We start from the raw sequence: 5522 nt of genomic DNA, 5'->3' as shown, positions 1-5522 counted from the left end.
AGTCAATTCTACATTGCAACAATCTCTTTTAAGTGGATATCACTCAAGGTTTCCTGGTCTTTCCCCACTCACTCCACCCCCAAAGGGCACTGCATGAAAAGGAAGACTCAGCACCTCCACAGCCTGTCTACCAGGAGAAGGGATCTGGATTATCTATACCCCTGCACTCACATGTCTTTAATGAAATTGTCTTCTGGCTCCACGGATGTGCAAGAAGAGCTGCCACTTGCAGGAAAATGGCAGCCGTGTCACAAAAGAGATATAGGTGTTACGTGTGACAGTGCACTTGGGGCTGAATCCCTCAGAGGAAACATTGACCAAACCCTCATGAAATAAGGACCATGCCCCCCAAAGAGCCTTTTACTGTCTTCCACGATGTTATATTCGGTTATGAACCACAACCATTCAGTCCTGTTCTCAAACAGGTCTCTGCTTCCTCCTAAGGCTCCTCCGAGGATCTACCAAAAGTGACCACTCAGAGTTTGTGTCTTCACCAGAGGGTCACAATCTTGGAGCTTCAGGGGAAAAACTGTAGGACATGCTCTGAAATACTGTTGCCTCAAATAGACTCTTCAGAGCAGGTTTCCAAGATGGCTCAGACTGTGCCATCTCAGACTGTGCCAGTGAGCAAAGCCAGGACTACTGGGACTCTCAGTCTGGAAGCATATGTACCTCACGAAATCAGACGACTGACTCAAGATCCAGGAGAATGAGAAGTAATGGAAGTAATGACATAGGACTGAGTGAAGGGATTCAAGATGTGCAATTGTGGTTATTTGTTTGGAATATTGATGGCATTCTGTTTGATGTTCTTCTTCTATGGCTATTTGTGGAAACCTTATTTCTTTCTCCTTAAACGAATTAGTAGACTGTGTATTTGTAAACCCACAACAACCATCTTTAAACATTACCTCATCATCACCTACCCTCAAAATTCAGAAATAAATGCTTCTACTGAATTTCATTCACTTTCATGATGATAGAACCATTTGCATAGGTTTAATAAAAATCTGTCCTCTTGTTTACAAAGATACCATTGGAAAAATCGATTCTGCAGCAAGGCCATATGTACAGTGTGATATCTGAGAGTGACTGTTGTTTAATCAAAGACCACCAGACCACTGCTAAGGAGCAATTGTTGGTGTTACATGTGGAGCTAATATCTCCAAAACCTTCATAAGAAAACTAATATGATGTCTGGCATCCAGGATCCCAGTCTCTCAGGTAATAATGAAGTCCACTCCCTGGTAGTCCAGAAACCCAGGCAAATTTTGGAGACCTCAGGAAGAGGAAAATTCACTGAGATTTATGCGCACAGCATGCAAATTTTATTGGAGAAAGTGTTTGGGCCTTGGTTTCCTACTCTTAGGATGGAAGAATGGCAGGGGCTTTGAAAAGTCTGATTCATAATTCACTTTGAAAATTTCCAAAGGAAACTTATCCTTTGGAATTGATAGTTGCTTAATATGATTAGGCTGTAGATTTCCCGAGCAAACTCAAGGAGGCTTTTCCGGTTAATTAAGATTCTTGCTGCATCTGTATGAATAATCAGGCCGTGCATAGTAAAAATAATCTTCTAGGATCAACAATACTTGTTGGAGACTGTTTATGATCACAAAGTAGAGAACGCTATGAAAATGATCCAGAATTTAGAAATAGGCAAGACAGATTACTGGAGTGTTCTATTGTTCTGTGTGGTGCTGTGCTTGATGATCAGCTGTGATATTTTACAACACTTTAAGGACAGAGAGAATTTTTGCACATCTCTGCCTTATAGATACTCAGCGAATTTTCTGTCTGGTGGAATACAGAACTCAAAAATTACATTTTACTACTCTCTTGAACCCATCAACCCTTGATTTCAAATGAAGTTTGTGTTTCTGTTTGTTTGTGTTTTTTGTTTTATTCTTTGCTTATTTGTTTGTTTTTCACTAGGTTTCACACCCAGCATGGAGCCCAAACTCAACACCCTAAGGTCAAGACCTGAGCTGAGATCAAGAGTCAGACGCTTAACCGATTGAGCCACCCAAAGGAACTTTGAACCAATTATAGAATCATACTGGTGCTCTAGTTAAGCCATGAGTTGAGCAAAATCTTTGATGTGTTTATACTTGCCCAAGAGGCATGATTTTGCTTTTTTTCAAAACTGCACTCAGACAAGTAAGAGAGGGAGAAATAGCATGATTCAAGCCTTGGAGGTGGAAATATACTGGACACAGGCAGAGAACAGCTAACAATTTGGAGTGCAGGAACCATTACCAGCCTTTACTGAGGGCCCACTGTGTCCCAGGCACTGGCCTCTCCATCATTATCACCTTCGTTCCTTACAAAAGTGTAAACAGATATTAACGGGAACAATGATATCTAGAAGAATCTCATTCTTGGAAGAGGAGTTGAGACTGATTATAATGACTGTTGAATACCAGGCCAAGGAATGTGGATTCTAAGCCCTAGACAGTAGAAGATTTCCAAGAAGCAGAGACCTAAGAAAACTATCCCAATGGGCTTAACCTGGTAACTTCAACGAGGACTGGAGAGGAAAAGATCGGGGTACTGTACCCTCACACTGCACACACTGTCCCTCTCTTACCATATCGTAGGTTGAATTGTGTCTTTCTAAAGAAGGGCTAACCCCTGGTACCTGAGAATGTGACCTTCTTTGGAGCACGGTCTCTGTGATGTCATGTCATGAAGTTAAGGTTGAGCCCTACTCCAATGCCTGGAATCGTTTCATTCAGAGTGAAGGAAGTTTACACAGATATACACACAGAGAACACCATGTGACAACAGAGGCAGAGACTGGAGTGAAGCACCTAGAAGGCAAAGAACAAAGCAGGCCAGCCAGAAGCAGCAAAGAAGGATCCTTCCCCAGAGACTTCATGGCGAGTATGGCCCTGGGAACATCTCGGTTGCACTTGTAGCCTGTGCCAGTGAGACAGTAGCCATAACAATGAGACAGAAAGTTTCTGCTCTTTAAGCAACAGTTTGTGGTCATTTGTTACTGCAGCTCCTGGGGGAACTAATATAGATTTTAAGGCCAAGAAGTAGGGTCCTGCTCTGGTAATTACCTAAAATGTAGGAGTCGTTTCGAAATTGAGTAATGCATGGGGGCTCGAAGAATTCTAAGGTACATGATAAAAAAAGGCCTAGATTGCCCTTAGAGGATGTCGGTGGTAGGATGAACATCAAGGTCACTTTCTGGTGAGGTCCCAGAGAGGGTGGTGGGGACCACGCTGCTGGACATTGGAGGCACGATGGCACTTGCTATAAAATGGCAGGCGGCAGGGAGGTGGGCTAAATTGAGGTGGGCTGCTGGGTGGAGAGTAGACCATGTAAGTGATGAACTTGAATATTTAGCTGAGGAGAATTCCGAGAACAGTGTGGAAGGTGCGGCCTGGTTTCTCCTTGCTGCTTCTAATGAAATGCGTGAGGAAGGAGAGTGGTGGCCTATCTGCCAGCCAAGGAGCACCAAGATGGCCAGCTGCCAGCAGAGCCCATGAAGAAGCAAGCAAGGTCCTCCCCTGAAGGCTTCAGAGAGCGCACGCCTCTGCTGGCATCTTGACTTTGGACTCCAGGAGCTACCACACAATCCATGTCTCAACTGTTTCAACTGGAGTTTGGACGACCTGTCGTGCAGTGCTAGGCATCCAGTATGTCCCCTCCACCTTGCCCCTGCCTGCGTTCTTGTCCCATCCTCTGAGAAACCCAAAGGTCTCCCCTTCTGTGGCACAGTGTGAACAGGGCAAATCTTCTAGACTACGTTCTTCCTCATTCCCACCACATTTCTGGCCCAGACGGACCCCGGGTCTCCATGATGAGAGAGTGCTTGGGGCTTTCTCAGAATTTAGATTTCAGTCCTCTAAAGAATTCTCTTTTTGGAAACAAATATACAACACCAAAACAAAAACTAACAATTGTTTCTTTTAAAGAGACACACAGGAATTTAAGGCCTGGGAGTGCGGTTAAGGCCTCCTGAAATCTGAAGGCACACAGGCAGACTGTCAGGGCGCCATGAGCTGGGGTCAGAGGTAAAAGCAGGCCCCCGTCCCAGCAGCAACAATCAATCCCTCACTCTTACGGAATACCAACACCGCACAAAAGGACTATTTTCTCTTAATCAGCAAAAATGTCTCCTTAATATATGAAAATCAGTCAGTGGAAAAGTGTGTGCCTGATTCTGCCACGATCAAGATCTATGGCTTGGAGAAAACCCAAACACAAATAGACCCCAAAAAACCACAATCCCCTTATACCCCAGTATCTTTGCGGATAAGAAGTCCTAGATTGTCTCAATTCAATGCCTCCTACAGAACAGCACCATGCGAGACTATCTGGGCCTCTCCCAATGAGGATGAATCCCAAGACTCTCCCCCCCGGCATGATTCATGAGCCTGGGCCCATGTACCCACACAACTTCTCAGGTGTTGGTTGGCTGTAGGTATAAATTTCCTGGGGGAACAGGGGCCTGTGGCCCCAAAGGGAGACCCTGAGGAGGGCCCAGTCCCAGGACTCCTGGCTGGAGGACCCAGGTGTGAATATGAGTATGGGCCTTCTTTCCCCAGGGCTTTGGCATTCCTGGGCCATCAGAGTAATGGACACTTACAGATGGTTATGGACATCACCTTTATTTACCAGCCAGCACCAACAGCCATGAACACAAGAAGTCAAGGCACAGGCATGTTTCACCCTGAGTCTCTGCTACTCTCCACACACACAGCATCCTTCCTCACTCATCCGGCTAGACTTTCCAGTCCCACACCTCCAAACCCCACAGCCTTTGCTTGGATGGCCCCTGGATTCTTAGCCATTCCTTGGTACCAATGGTGGTAGAGGCAGCTTGGGAGAATGGGGGTCAGGGAAAGAACTCACAGGCTGCCAGGACCAGCTGACAGCATTCAGTGATCTGCCCTCTCTGGGATTTAGAACAAAGTTGGCACGGTTTCTGCTGTTACCTTCATTTCTTTCTTTTGGTTTCAACTTGACATCTTTTATTGCTTCACTCTCATCTTTGTGGAGTGTCTCGAGTGCTTTATTACATATGATAAACACGGTAAGTAAATCTTTAACGAGGGATAAAGGAAAGACTGTTATATTTATGGCACCATATCACAGCACAGTTTTTTCTGTTATTGTTTCCCACAGTCCCTTGCATTTTCAAGAAATGGGCAACAGGGTGATTTCTCGTAAATTCACTCATGCACAGAAAAACATACATCTTACTTCAGCCCTAGCAATTTCCTGCCTCACCTCTCCCGAGTCTGTCTTCCTCATCAGGCCACAAAGGCAAGGTCACAGGTTCATGTCTTCTCATTTGTGGCTGCTCTTGTGCTCAAAAGGGACTGGGGCAGGAAGGCGGGGCCAAGGAGGAACCCCACCATGGAGGTCTCACTGGCCTCTGCACAGGATACTTTTCCCATCTCTCCTCAGGCTGGTGCTGGCCTGAGGATGAGGTGGACGTCTTCCTGGGAATCTCCAACCAGGACACGTTCAAAGCAAGCACAGCAGCTAGATCTTTTGACCCT

The sequence above is a fragment of the Acinonyx jubatus genome, chromosome A2, assembly GCF_027475565.1.
Source record: "Acinonyx jubatus isolate Ajub_Pintada_27869175 chromosome A2, VMU_Ajub_asm_v1.0, whole genome shotgun sequence".
NCBI classification, from domain to species: Eukaryota; Metazoa; Chordata; class Mammalia; order Carnivora; family Felidae; genus Acinonyx; species Acinonyx jubatus.
The sequence above is the reverse complement of the archived record's forward strand: the minus strand, read 5'-3'. Positions refer to the sequence as shown.